We start from the raw sequence: 15,901 nt of genomic DNA, 5'->3' as shown, positions 1-15,901 counted from the left end.
CGTGGTTTGCTGGTACCCATGGATGAACGGAACATGTTCAAGGCTCTTTCCTTCCACCAGCAACTTGCAAGAAGTGTAATAAAGTTTCTCAAGTTTTGCTGCAAGTTAGAAACACCTGGAGGGTTTTTATAATCTCAGTACCAAATTTACACTCCATACCAATGATATCCTAGTGGGTGAGAAGGGCTTCCCAGGTGGCTCAGTAGTAAAAAAAAAAAATCCACCTGCCAATACAAGAGACATGGATTTGATCCCTGGGTGGAGAAGGTCCCTGGAGAAGGAAATGGCAACCCACTCCAATATTCTTGCCTGGGAAATCCCATGAACAGAGGAGCCTGGCGAGCTGCAGTCCATGGGATCACAAAAGAGTCAGACACAACTTTAGTGACTAAACAACAATAAGTGGGTGAGAATCAGCATCAGTAGTTTAGTTTAACAGTGGTCCCCAACCTTTCTTGCACTAGGGACTTGTTTCGCGAAAGACAGTTTTTTCATGGATGAGGACAGGGGTGTGGTTTGGGGGTGATTCAAGTGCCTTATATTGATTGTGCACTTTATTTCTATTATTGCATCAGGTCCACCTCAGATCATTAGGCATTAGATCCCGGAGGTTGGGGACCCCTGGTTTATAAAGATCCTGGATGATTCTAAAGTGCAGCAAATTTGGAAACCTTTTTTGACCTCTCCCTTCTCCCTCTTCCTTACACTTTCTCCTATTATCCTTTCTCCGGCTCTTCCTGTCTCCGTGTATCCACCTTAACTGTTGATCCCCAAGGAGGGCCAGCGCCTGTCTCCTGGGAAGACAAGCCAAGCCCTCTACCGCACCCAGATCAAAGACAAAAGGCCACCAAGTCGAAGTGGTCTTTGGTGGCCCCTCCCCACCAGCAGGAGATGTCCCTGATTTGGTATCCTTCAAGTGCTCACTGAAGTTTGCCCCAGGTCTTTTCTGGGCCTGGCTCTTCTCCATCACCCCATCCCTGGTGAGCTGCGTGCCTCCTAGGTCAAGGCTTCCCAGAGCAGTGTCTGCAGATGAGTCTTCGGGCACCTGCCAAATCTGAAGAAGATTTGAAAATGTGTGTCCTTATTTCTTGGTGCTTTGGTTAGAAAATTGGACAATAATAATATATACTTCACAGTGTTGTAGGTACTACAGATAAGAAATTGTCATCTTTATGGGGCAGAATGATGGAATAGTGGCAGTTTCATAATGTTCAACCCTATTGTAAGTGCTCAATATATGTTATTTTCTGTTTTATTTAACTGTCATCTAATTTGAATGTGATTTTATTTGTACTGGTACTTTTTGTTTAGCTTTAAAGCTATGACTTGGGCTTTAAAAAACTTAAAACCAGTCTTCTGTTTATATGTGAGTAGCAGTATAATTATTATAATAAGGATTAATTAGTTGACAGTAGGGGTAGGAGAGGTTCCCTCTATAAGTCTTTTTTTATTTGAAGGAGAAAGCATTTTTCAAATTTGAGAAATCCTGCCCTAGCCCTTCCCTAGTCTGCTTCATTTAATTCACCTGCCCTGTGTCTTTATCCTCATGGCAGGATGTGGATCATAGTTCAGGATCAGCTAGCAAATCTGACAAGCAACCTGGGCTTTTAATTTCTCCTGATAGAACACAACGTTGCATAGGTGCCTTTTTGAAGACCTTTCACACCTCCCTTCTGGACAGGAGATCAGACAGTTCTGAACCAGCATGTTGACTCAAAGGAGAAATTGGATGCCTTGCTAGGCCACTAGAGGATGATTTTGAGAATTATATTAGCCAGCAGGCATTGTTCAGAGTGCTTTATGTGTATCAATCATCTCCTTTAGTCCTCATAAGAACCCTATGACATGGGCAGTATGATTTCCCCCATTTTGCAGATGAGGGAACTGAAGTACAGTGATGTTAAGAAACCTGCCTATGGTCAATCAACTATCAGGAGCAGAGTCAGCATCCTAACCTGGGCTGGCCAGAACCTGTGCCCTCAGCAACTGCTCCACAGTCTGTCCAGGCATTATTTGTCCTCAAGAACAATCCAAGGTGGTAGGTAGAGAGGTCTGGGGTCTTCCTGGCTCTGGAGCTGGCACTCCACACACTCAGCATCCTCTCTGCTCTGTTGCCCAGTGCTCGGTCAGCCCTGCATGCCCCTGCTGACTGTGGCTGGGTGGTTCCCCTTAGACTGGCCTCCGTTCCAGTTCCAGTGCCTCTGCACCTCCTGCAGGAGACACAAGAGACGTGAGTTCGATCTCTGGGTCAGGAAGATCCCCTGGAGTAGGAAATGGCAACCCATTCCAGTATTCTTGCATGGAGAGTCTCATGGACAGAGGAGCCTGTTGGGCTACATACAGTCCATGGGGTCATAAAGAATCCGACACAACTGAAGTGACTTACACGGACGCACAAGTGTTGGAGGACTGGCAGAAGGTTGGAGTTACTTGGTTGGTTGATTGATTTTTCCAGCTCTGATATCACTTTCCCTAGTTTTGAGGGGGCGTGCCTCTGTGAGTGTGTTGGCTTTCCTTCTTTTTCATTTTCTTTTTTTCCTTTCCATGAGAGTGGAATGACAGCATGTATTTTTATTCATTAACCTAATTCCCTCGGGGAAAATGCAAGAATATTATTAGGAGTAGTAAAAGTTTTTGACTTAGCATTACGCTAGCTGAGCCAGGTTTTTAGCAAAGAGCTCTCCTTAAGGAATAGAATACATGAATTGCAATCCTAAATCTAGGAAGGACTCTTGGCAGGGGCCCATGCAGTAGGGACCCTGAGGTTTACCCTTCGCTGCACGATGAGTTCACCTCTGGCTATGACACTTGGGAATTTTAACATCTTCTGTTTTCTCCAATCCCTCTAGTTCCAGTGCCCTATTATTATCAGTATACTTATATGATTGTTCATATGAACCTAGAGATTAACTGGATCTTTATAAAGTGAAATGTGTCATACCTGTCTCCATTTCTTCCTTTCTTCCCTTTTCCAGTTAAGCTGCTTCCATAGGAAGGAATATGGACCTCTAATTGGATTTCATTGTTCAATGTCTTATGACCTCCTGCCCAGAGGGCCTGTGGAGGGGTGGTGCAATGATTGTGTTACCTGTCTCTTCTGCTTGGCATCTTACAAACACGTAGCCTTGGTTGTAAGGAAAGAAGGTTAACATCACACCGTGATCACTCTTGACTAAATGACTCAAAGATGCATCATCTGTCTTTTTTAAAAGACTTTTAAGAATTGCATTAATTTTTTACTTATAGAGTTGAAAATTTTGTGTATTAAACTGGAGCTACTAACAATAACAAGTGTAACAGAAAACGTTATGTTCACCCACTTAGGTAACTATGGTGGATGGTGAATGAATGAGTGAGTTAACAAGTGAAATAGAAAACAAGGGGAATGAACGGGAACAGAAATAGGAAAACAGTAATAAGGGAGAAGGGAGGGGAAACTCACTCTCACATGGCTGAATTCAGTGTCAGCAGTCAGGCAGCAGAGTCTGTCTAGATAGCTGCATTTCTTTATACACAAGAAGCTACTCAGTAATTTTTTTTGGTAAGAAGAAAATTAATTTAGATGCAAAAACAAAAAAATTTTCTGTTACCAAGGATAATTTTCTTTTATTAATAATTCCCATATCCTTTTCTGTCTGAATGAATACTATGTAAAATCTTATTAGAATCTGTTCTGCTACAGTAGTAGACTTCTTTAATAACCATTATTTACGGAGACTTATAAATGAAGATGGAGTGTTACAAAGGAAGAATGCTACCTCAATGATGCAGAGTTAGAGAGTCATTTGATACATTCTTTTGCCTTCAAACCCAGAGTGAGGAAATCATTCCTTCCTCACAATGACTGTGTTAATCTGTAAGTGTTCTTAAAAAGTCAAGTTATAGTTTGGACTCTGAGTTTTAGCAGACCCCAATACCCTTTCACAAAACCAAAACTGATGATTTTTGAGTCATTGGGAGAGAGACATACTGTGTGTTGCTCAAGGTATTGGTCATCAGAAACTTGGAGGATGAATGCATGGATAATTTTATTTTTAAAAACATACTACTTATTAAATGAGAAACATGGGATAAGATTTAGTACATGTCTTCCTTGACTTATGATGGGGTTAGGTCCTGAAAAACCTATAATAAGTTAAAATATCCTGAAGTCAAAAATGCATTTACTACACCCAACCTATGGACCATGATAGCTGAGCCCAGCCTGCCTGAAGCAGAACACTTGCATTAGCCTACAATTAAGGCAAAATCATCCAACACAAAGCCTATTTTATATGAGGGGCTTCCCTGGTGGCACAGTGATGAAGAATCTGCCTGCCCAAACAGGAGACGTGGGTTCCATCCCTGGGTTGGAAAGATCCCCTGGAAAAGGAAATGGCAACCCACTCCAGTATTCTTGCCTGGAGAATCCCATGGACAGAGGAGCCTCGTGGGCTGCAGTCCATGGGGTTGCAAAAGAGTTGGACACAACTTAGTGACTCAACAACAACTTTACAATAAAGTGTTGAATAGCTCATAGAATTTTTTGAATACTGTACTCAAAGTGGAAAACAGAATGGTTGTAAGGATATATTAATAGCATGACTGTTGTTTCAGTTTTTTTACCCTCATGATGGCATGGCTGATGGGAACTGCAACTGCTGCCCAGCATCAGGATGGATTGTATTGTGCATCACCAGCCTCATCAATCAATCACCAACCTGGGAAAAGATGAGAATTAAAAATGGATTCTACTGATTGCTTACTGCTTTTGCACCATTGGAAAATTGAAAAATCATTAAGTTGAACCACTAGAAACTGTGGGGGTGGGGCTGTCTATAATTAGCTGCAAAGAACCCAGTGATTTGAAAAAAGTATAGCCATAGTGTTTTTACATATGCCATTGTTTTGATGTTGGCTATTTGATTTTTTTTTCCATTTTTCCCACAAGAAGAGAGAGCAAGGCTATCTTTCCTACACTGTAAGAAATCCTGAAAGGGTTCTCCACACCTATCAAACTAGCAGTTACACAGTCTTCTTGAACTTGAGTTATCCATGGCTAAATGGAAACAGTCTTCAAGGCCTTTTTTGACAAAAACTTGATTAGGATTCCTGGAACCATGAGCAAAACTCTATTCCATGCAAGACAGGAAATAAGATTTAAGATTGGTTGATTCTTCTGAATCTTGGATGAAAATCAAGATTAGGCTGAATGCTGTTAATGGTTGACGGTGGGCTATATCCTTAATATTCTCCAGCCACTTCACAACAGCCACAAGGGCAGCTGGTTTAGCTTTTGAGATGAGGAGGAATATCAATTGAAGAGGAAGAGCAATGTTTTGTAGGCTGCAGTAGAAGGGAGAGGAATGTTGGCTCCTTCCTGCCCCAGGATCCATGGAACTTGGGTAGATGAGCACCTTCCACCAGAAGTCTCCGAGAAAGTGTTTTTTTTCCTCTGTGAGCCAGATTTTAGTCAATCTTAAAACAATAGAAGGAATATTTCATGAAGAGGTTAGAGCTGTGGGGTCTTTTGTTTACATCAGGCTTTCTGATGTGTAAAAGGAGGTGAGAGAGGCAGAGAGCACTTAATGTGGGTGAGCATGGTAGTGGCCACAGCCAACTGGGAGGGGTGACATGAAGAATTAATAGGCCTCAAGGTCTCAGAAGGAATCCTCACACCAGGTCTCTAAAAGCAAAACAGAGTGGCCCCAAACACCATGCAGTGGTCTCTGTCAGTAAAACGTGCTTCAAACACTGCAGAACATCCCCATGGATTCACAGTAGGCAGGGTCAGCTTTATAACTGATTATTAAGGAAGTTTTGGAAACACTCTAAATTATCAGGAGAAAGATTAACATACTACTCCAAATACAAAGAAGACTGCCTCTGTATAGAACCAAGGTAACTCTGATCTAAATGTTGTATGTGGAACTGGGCTATTTTGAACCCAAGAGCAAAAGCGTTTGCAATTAAATCCACTTATAACTATCATATAGTTTCTTTCTTTTGAAAAAATATTTATTTATTTATGTGGCTGCACAAGGTCTTGGTTATGACATACAGGATCTTTAGTTGTGGCATATGGGCTCTAGTTCCCTAAGTAGGGATTGAACCTGGGTTCCAAGCATTGGGAGTGTGGAGTCTTAGCCACTGGACCACCAGGGAAGTCCCTATAACTGTCATATTGTTTCTGAGAATATTTTGAACTTTCACATTTTTGGAAGGTTTCTAAGATGAAAGTTCCTAGAAAAAATAAAATGTAAACACAACATTTTTAAACATAGAGAAACATATAGTGAAAAACACAAAAGCAAAACTTTCTCCAAATTGCTACTCCCTTCTAAGTAAATAAAAAATTGGCAGACTAGCTGAAATGTACCCAGTGTCCCATTCTGGCCCAGTGAGTTCTTTGACTTTATCCACTTATGGCTGTGTGTACTTCAAAACCATCTTGTCAGTTCTCTAGTACCTTCAAATTGATAGAGGAAGCAAACAAGCATATGGCCAATAAGCGGAAGAGACTTAATACAGCATCTTTTAGAAACACGAACATACTGCTAGACATATTTGGCCAGCATCGTTTATCCTTCAAAAATTGAAGCGTTTTTGATGCAATTGACCTCTAAATCAGCTTAGGGCAAAATAGAAAGGCAGCTTTTCCCTATAACTCAAGCTCTTGCCAAGGGGTTCCTGAAAAAGAAATACACATTTCTTCAAAGCATTGATTTTTATGCAAATAGATCCTCAATTTAAATTGGGAATATGTGAACATCTATCACCCTTTAGGCTATGGAAATGAGACATCAGTATCTATGAAGTCTGAAAGAGATAGTTCTCTATTATTGACATTTAAAAAACCAACTCTAACCTTTTAGTTGATAAGTGCATGTTTTAGTTGATAAAGTGCATATTTATTGCAAAGCAAAATTTAACCTAGTGGCTGGACTTTGGAAGACTCTTGAATTGGTCAGAGCTCCTGATTTCAAGGGACAGAAAGCCACTTCAAACTAGCTTGGGCAAAGTGGTATTTATTGGATGGAAACTGAAGCATCCAAAGGAAGAGTTAAAAATTGATCAAAAAGCGGGGGTTGTACATAGCTTGGCTTTTTTCTCTATCTCTCCTCTGTCTCTCTTGGCCAGCAAGCTTCATTCTCTTCTTCTCCCTCCTTCCCCATGTTCTTCCACATGGGGAAGAACAGGACTTACACATGCTCCTGAGTTTTACTTCTTGGGGGCTTCTTTTTCAGAGAGGGCTGATTAGCAATGTCCTGTAGGATGGCTCATGAAAGAACATTATGCTTGCCAATAGCAATGCATGGTGTGTGTGAATCGAGGAGCCATTCCATTCAGTAGGGGAAAGTATAGGGCAAAACTGATTCCATGCGCCCATGGGAACCGTCTTCACTGTTTAAACCTTATATTTGATTTGAAAGTTGTAATGGAGTACTGTTCCATTTTTACAGAAGTAAATCATGTTGGTAGGTAACCTCTCCACCTTCTGGCATTTGCCGAAATGTTCATGTGAGCTTCCATTCATTTTACTTTGCACTTCTAGGCTAATGAAGTTACTTAGAAGTCTGTGTTATTTGTTGTAGTGGACATTGGTGTAATTCTGCTAGCCCAGCATCCAGTTTTCTTCTTCAGGTAACACCTAGATTTTCCTGTGGGAAACCAATATATCTATGTGATTTCCATGAAGTTGATGCTATGTGTTCATTTCAGTCATGTGCTAGTCACACAGCCCTGGCCAGTTAAGGTCGAAGGATGAAGCTCACTCCTTTTTCAGGCTTTGCCTGGAACTGATGGGGAAGGGCCTCCCTGGAAATGCTTCTGAAACTGCTGATGGTTACAGTTTGAGAAGACCGGGCTAGTGCACTGGGACGACCCAGAGGGATGGTATGGGGAGGGAGGAGGGAGGAGGTTCAGGATGGAGAACACATGTATACCTGTGGCGGATTCATTTTGATATTTGGCAAAACTAATACAATTTTGTGAAGTTTAAAAATAAAATAAAATTGTAGTTGGAAAAAAAATAAAGAAAAAAAAAAGAAAGAGGACAAAGCAGAAGTCCTCTCAGAGGGATGGAAATTTCTGATAATGGGATTAAAGTCCAGCTGTGTCTGAGCTGGACAGTCAAGTGAGACAGTAAAATTCTGCCCCTCACCCCTTTCCTGCAATTTGGGTTACAGTTTGTTTGATTTGGATTTCTGTGCCTGCCAACCAGTGTGAAAAGCAGGACTATCTTCTTGAGCAGAACTGCAGTTCCTAATTAGATCTCCTGCTCCAGTTCCTTATGTTCCAGACATCTATTTCTGCATGATAAACCACCCAAAACCTGGTGGCATAAAGCAGTAACCATTATTTCATTTATCTCATGGTTTCTGTGGGTCTGGAATATGGGAAGGGTTTGGCTGGGCAGTTTTCGCTTGGAGTCTCCATGCAGTGGCAATCGGACAGTGGTTGGAACTGGGGTAGAGGGGAGGAGAGGGAGCTGGAGCAGCTAGGGACCAGCGGGCAGCTCTCTCTCCTCATGAACTCTCAGTTGCTCTGTTTGGACGACTTGATCTTTCTCACAGCATCTCACCCAAAGTACCCAGACTGCTTGTGCAGCTTCAGCATGAGTGTTTCAGAGCATTGGCTAGAAGTTGAATCACCTTCTATGACCCAACTTTGAAAGTCACGTGGTGTCATTTCCACCACACTCTGGTCAACTGGTCAGGAAGTTGGCTCAGAATCAAGGGAAGAAGTAGATCCCACCTTGGAACAGTGACCTGTCTATAGATTTGCAGACATATTTTAAAAACACCACATATTATGGGTAGTCCCCAGATTGTGAGACAGGTACTATGGTCAGAATTATAATATTTAAGTGGACTTAGTTTTGTGACATCATACCTTTAATTTATACTTTTGGGAGCTGGACTAACTTTTTCAGATCATTAAGGCACGAAGCCTAATCTATATATATTGACAATTGGATCAAGAATTGTAATGATCTTTCAGGTTTTAGAATTCCATTTTGTTCTTGTATTAAGGCAGTTCAAATTTTAATATGAGTAGCATTGAAAAATATTTATATTTGGGTTACTTCTCTACTTTACAATTGCTTATATATTGACTTAGTATTGAGGCATGTCACTTGGTACTTAGTTAATATATCTGTAACTTCCAGAAGTGCTTCATTGTTATCCACTGATCAGTTTAAGGAATAGGAAGTAATCTTCTCTTATGGATTCCATATGAAATAGCAATTAGGATGTAGATTTGTAAAGTTTGATCTCTGTTCTGACTCTGTTGCTTTAACTCTCTGACTAGAGTTAGAAATCCTCCTTAATACCATCTAGTACCATGGAGTAAAAATCAGAATGTCACTCTTTTCAGCTTTCTCCCAAGTGGAGGAAGTCTAATAGATCTTGAACTAATTTTTTTTTTCTGTTTCAGAATGTAGCAAGTAATCTATTGGAATAAACCCAGCAGTTGAGTAACTCATGCAAAGGTAATTTAGAGCACAAATTAAATCTGTCAGAATGGTATTAGATTTGCAAAAGCTCATAAATAACAAATGAAAGGTCACAGAGCTGTGAAAATGAGAGTGTACTTCATAAGAGAGCTGTAGTCAGGGACGAATCCTCAGCGCATATTCAAATAGCAGTGCACCAAATGGAGATGCAACATCTTTTCTAAATCTCTAGAACATTCCAAAGACACAGCGGACTCTAGGGAAAAGCATCAAAGTCCTAGAAATGACCATTCATATCAATGAGTATGTCCAGCATGGTATTTGTGGGGATCAGGGATTAGAGCTCCATAAACTACTGAGAATCTGAATAGAAAAGATACATCCCTGTCAGCAGAGCCCATATTTCAGTAGCAGTTAGACTAATTGTGAATGCCTGCTGCTCATCTTTCACTTTTCATCTCCTAGAAAATACTAATAGAGTGAGTGGTGCTTCATGATTTATTGCAGAAATGTAAGCAGCTGGTGATATTAATAGGTAGTCCTGCCCATCCTGTTTTCTCATGGAAAAAAAGATGGAAAAATAGCTCTGGCTACTATAAAGTAGATGAGCTCTTTTACTGTGTATTGTATGCACATCCTTTTTGTGTGTTGCACTGTGTTGCGCTTGACTTGTGTAAGGGAACACAATCTCTGTTTATAGAAAGCAATGTGTGGTCTTCATCAAAATTTAAAACTTTTGCTTATCAAAATATGTCATCAAGAAAGTGAAAAGTCAGCACAGAGAAAAGGAGAAAACAGTTGCAAATCATATATCTGAAAAGGGTCCAGAGTCTAGCATATAGAAAGAACTCTTATAACTCAGCAATAAAAAGATAACTCAATTTAAAGTGTGTGAAGTGTTTGAATAAATATTACTCCAAAGAAGATATACAAATGACCAGTAAGCACATGAAAATATGTTCAACTCAGTAGTCATTTGGGAAATGGAACTCAAAGCCACAGTGCACTTGATACTCTCTAAGGTGGCTGTAATAAATGTTTTGGAGAAAGTAAATGAAGTTAGTGAAAAAACAGAGAAATTTTACTGATGGGAATGTAAAATAGTGTAATCATAGTGGAAAACCATTTGGCAGTTCCTCAAAAGGGTAAACATAGTTACCATCAGATCAGATGAGTCGCTCAGTCGTGTCCGACTCTTAGCGACCCCATGAATCGCAGCACGCCAGCCTCCCTGTCCATCACCAACTCCTGGAGTTCACTCAGACTCACGTCCATCGAGTCAGTGAGCCATCCAGCCATCTCATCTTCTATCATCCCCTTCTCCTCCTGCCCCCAATCCCTCCCAGCATCAGAGTCTTTTCGAATGAGTCAACTCTTCTCATGAGGTGGCCAAAGTACTGGAGTTTCAGCTTTAGCATCATTCCTTCCAAAGAAATCCCAGGGCTGATCTCCTTCAGAATGGACTGTTGGAGCTCCTTGAAGTCCAAGGGACTCTCAAGAGTCTTCTCCAACACCACAGTTCAAAAGCATCAATTCTTCGGCGCTCAGCCTTCTTCACAGTCCAACTCTCACATCCATACATGACCACAGGAAAAACCATAGCCTTGACTAGACAGACCTTTGTTGGCAAAGTAATGTCTCTGCTTTTGAATATGCTATCTAGGTTGGACATAACTTTCCTTCCAAGGAGTAAGCGTCTTTTAATTTCATGGCTGCAGTCACCATCTGCAGTGATTTTGGAGGCCAGAAAAATAAAGTCTGACACTGTTTCCATTGTTTCCCCATCTATTTCCCATGAAATAATGGGACTGGATGCCATGATCTTTGTTTTCTGATTGTTGAGCTTTAAGCCAACTTTTTCAGTCTCCTCTTTCACTTTCATCAAGAGGCTTTTTAGTTCCTCTTCACTTTCTGCCATAAGGCTGGTGTCATCTGCATATCTGAGGTTATTGATATTTCTCCCGGCAATCTTGATTCCAGCTTGTGTTTCTTCCAGTCCAGCGTTGCTTGCAATGTACTCTGCATAGAAGTTAAAGAAGCAGGGTGACAATATACAGCCTTGACATGCTCCTTTTCCTATTTGGAACCAGTCTGTTGTTCCATGTCCAGTTCTAACTGTTGCTTCCTGACCTGCCTACAGATTTCTCAAGAGGCAGATCAGGTGGTCTGGTATTCCCATCTCTTTCAGAATTTTCCACAGTTGATTGTGATCCACACAGTCAAAGGCTTTGGCATAGTCAATAAAGCAGAAATAGGTGTTTTTCTGGAACTCACTTGCTTTTTCTATGATCCAGCCGATGTTGGCAATTTGATCTCTGGTTCCTCTGCTTTTTCTAAAACCAGCTTGAACATCAGGAAGTTCACAGTTCACGTATTGCTGAAGCCTGGCTTGGAGAATTTTGAGCATTACTTTACTAGCGTGTGAGATGAGTGCAATTGTGCGGTAGTTTGAGCATTCTTTGGCATTGCCTTTCTTTGGGATTGGAATGAAAACTGACCTTTTCCAGTCCTGTGGCCACTGCTGAGTTTTCCAAATTTCCTGGCATATTGAGTGCAGCACTTTCACAGCATCATCTTTCAGGATTTGGAATAGCTCAACTGGAATTCCATCACCTCCACTAGCTTTGTTCATAGTGATGCTTTCTAAGGCCCACTTGACTTCACATTCCAGGATGTCTGGCTCTAGGTCGGTGATCACACCATTGTGATTAACTGGGTCATGAAGATCTTTTTTGTACAGTTGTTCAGTGTATTCTTGCCATCTCTTCTTAATATCTTCTGCTTCTGTTAGGACCATACCATTTCTGTCCCTTATTGAGCCCATCTTTGCATGAAATGTTCCTTTGGTATCTCGGATTTTCTTGAAGAGATCCCTAGTCTTTCCCATTCTGTTGTTTTCCTGTATTTCTTTCCTCTATTTCTATAGTTACCATAAGATCTAGCAGTTCCACTCCTAAGTATATACCCAAGCAAAATAAAAACATATGTTTATACAAAAAATGTACATGAATGTTAATAATAGCCTTAGTCACAAATAGACCAGAAGTGGAAACCATTGAAATGTCTATCAAATGATGAGTGGTGTAACAGTGAAATGTTATTCAGCGATAAAAACGAATCATATGCTGATTCATATTGCAACATGGATGAATCTTGAAAACATTATACCAGGTGAAAGGAGCCAGATACAAAAGGCTATATCTTGTATGATTCCATTTACATGAAATGTTCCCAATAAGCAAATCCATAGTGATAGAAAGTAGCTTAGTAGTTGCCAGGGAGTGGGGAGAAGAGAGAATTGGGAATGACTGCTAATGGGTGCAGGATTTCTTTGAGGGGTGGTGGAAACATTCTAGACTAGATGATGGTTGCCCAGTACTATGAACATACTAAGAGCCCCCACTAAACTGTATTGTTTTTAAATGATGAATCTTATGTGATATGAATTTCATCTCAATATAAAAAATTTTAAATAAAAATAACAAACCCTGAAACAAAAGCTTGTGGCATTTACAAGGATTAATAGCACGTGCACTGGGGACAAGCCTTGAGTGTTATCTTAGATTCCTGTGGCTGGTGCCTTCTTTCTCTTTCTTGGTCAGAGGTGCATCCACATGGGGTTGACCCTCCACTCTGACTGCTGAAATGTCGAGGAGTGAGTTCTTTGTGGAGTGAATCTTGATCAATGGGAGACAAGAGACAGAACGGCACCAGGCAGATAAACTCTCCTTCCTTTCTTCCTCCTTGGACCACACTGAGTGCAGCTGCTCCTTGGAATCATCTCTTTGTGGCTTGTTATGAAGTGGTGAGCAGCATAGTAACATAGGATCACATTGCTTTATATTTTCTAGCTTCATCTTACCTCTGTCTATTTCTCCCTCCTGTTCTCTCTTTTTCCTTTACCCTCATTGTCTTGGGTTTGTTCCTCCCATTCTCACTGTTCTATCCTTTCTATGTATAATAGTTTACATCTGCTAACCCCAGCATCCCACTCCATCCCTCCCAGGACCCCCTCCCCCTTGGCAAACCCAAGTCTGTTCTCTAAGGACAACTTGTAGTACACTTTTTAATATAATTTTATTTATTTATTTATTTTGCACTGTGCTGGGTCTTTGTTGATGCATGGGCTTTTCTCTAGTTGCAGGGAGTGGGGGCTACTCTCTAGTTGCGGTGCTCTGGTTTCTCACTGCAGTGGCTTCTCTTGATGTGGAACAGGGATTCTAGAGAGCACGGGCTTCAATAGTTGCGGCACGTGGACTCAGCAGTTGGGGCTCCCAGGCTCTAGAGCACAGGCTCATTAGTTGTGGTGCAGGGGCTTAGTTGCTCCATGGCATGTGGGAATCTTCCTGGACCAGGGACCAAACCATGTCTCCTGCACTGGCAGGCAGATTCCTTATCACTGAGCCAGCATAGTACAATTTTAAGGTTGGTAGTTTTATCCTCATTTTGCAGATGAGGAAACTGGAGCACAAAATTGTTAAGTAACTCGCTTAAGGTTGCACAGCAAGAGAGTACTGGAGTAAGGTTTCAAATTCAGGCATCTCACTCTTCCCCTCTATGTGTTACTCATGCATGATCAACGCAAGCTGTGAAATGAAGGCTCTTGGCTGGGTAGCCATGCCAAAGAGGTTGAAGTAAGGTTAATTTCAGATGACATTAAGTAATGCTTGATGCTTATGCAAGGACTGTGCAGAGGGAGGCAATTTAAATCAATAACTGGAAGGAATACTGTGGTTGAAAGATGCTTTAATGAAAATGAGCCACTTGCAGCGTTTGGTATGTGTTGACATCAAGTTTCAGATTAAAAAGAACTTAAGATTGGCAACTTGTTGATATTTAATGTTAAATTATTCAAAATAAAACCAGAAAGCTTTCCTCACCATCCCTCTCGAACTGAGCCCAGATTGTGAGGAGACTGGTGTCAGCGCGATTCCTTCTGGGGGTCCAGGGGGCGCTGTGCAAATCTGTCCCTCAGATGCTGCCTCACCCGATCTAGTGGATGTACATGCAAGTATTCTTACCCCCTTTTAAGATGAAGTAACATTTGTGTCTGTCACCCATGGAGGAAAAGAAATCCTTGATACTTGTTTTCTCATCACATTATTTAACCAAGTGCCTAGCACAGTGCCTGGCAGTCACATTATGAAGTGAATGAGCCTCTCCTTCCCTTTCTGAATGCAAACCTGTTTGGGGGAACCAAATTATAAATGGAAGAGGGTGTAGTGAGTGTGAAATTGGCAAGGCTGGCATCATCAGGCTGTTACATGGTGATAAGGGTTCTACTCCATTTTCTAGCAATTCATCTATTTAAAACAAAATAACACACCAATCCATTTGGGGTTAATTTGAGTGTATCATGCATTGTTTGGTGTCAGTTAATCTTTTTCACAGTTTTTAATAAAGTTATCATACTATTATTTAATATTTTCCTATTCTGTGATTTTGAAAAATTGCTTGTACTGTGAAATAGTTCTATGTCTGAGCTCCCTAGAGTGTTCTATTTTCTGAATTCATTCTTATGCTTTCTCTCATTCTGTTTTGATTAATACTACTCTGTACTGTGTTCTAATATCTGATTAATCCATATTGATTTTCTCTATTGATTTTGATTTGTAATATATTTACTCTTGTTTTCTGTTTGTTTTGGCAGAATAACTTTAGGATTGTTTTGTTATGCTGTTTTAAAAATCATTGAATATTTGTATCAGAATTCGTGAACAAAATGTCCAAATTATTTTTTAGCCAGGTTAAAATAAAAAGTGAATATCTAACTTGACCCATTGCATGGGTGCTCAAATGATGGTATTCTAAGTAAGTAAGTAAAGATTTTACTGCTATCAATTTAATTGAAAAGAATAGAGTCCAAATAAAGGATAGAATGATAATAACTTAGTGTTACAGTGACATGTTGGTCTCATTTCTTCAGGTTTTGTTATACACCGTGCATCAGTCTTTGGAAGAACACGGTATCACCTAATTTTAATTGTGGTCTCAGTGGCCAGACTGGGTGTGTGCTCAGTCACTCAGTCATGTCCAACTCTTTGTGACCCTGTGGACTGTAACCCACCAGGCTCTCCTGTCCATGGATTTTCCCAGCGTGAATACTGACGTGGGTTGCCACGCCTTCCTCCAGGGGATCTTCCTGACCCAGGGATTGAATCTAGGTATCTTATGTCTCCTGCATTTGCACGCAGCTTCTTTACCAGACTGCCTGGGTTTAAATCAACTCCTCTACATATTTGCTGGACTTGTTACCTCACAGCGGGATGGTAACGGTGCCTATCTTATAGGGTTATGAGGAGAATCAGCTGATACATACCAAGGACTTCAGCAGTAGGCAGCCAATAATGTTAGTTGTGTGAAGGAGATTTCAAGCTATAAAGACACATTTTGGTTCATTGGAGAGGCCAGTTTACCTACGTATCTTTTTTCTTCTCTAATCTGAAAGTCTAGCCTGTACGG

The 15,901-nt window shown here is 40.8% G+C and overlaps 1 protein-coding gene across 2 annotated transcripts in view; it reads left to right on the top strand.

The window, feature by feature from the left end:
• The window catches only part of LYPD6 (LY6/PLAUR domain containing 6), a 133,217-nt gene that overhangs the window by 80,198 nt on the left and 37,118 nt on the right, over window positions 1-15,901 (top strand). The gene's annotated exons all lie outside the window — the stretch shown is intronic.

The sequence above is a fragment of the Bubalus bubalis genome, chromosome 2 (genome assembly GCF_019923935.1).
Source record: "Bubalus bubalis isolate 160015118507 breed Murrah chromosome 2, NDDB_SH_1, whole genome shotgun sequence".
NCBI lineage: Eukaryota > Metazoa > Chordata > Mammalia > Artiodactyla > Bovidae > Bubalus > Bubalus bubalis.
The sequence above is the reverse complement of the archived record's forward strand: the minus strand, read 5'-3'. Positions and strand labels throughout refer to the sequence as shown.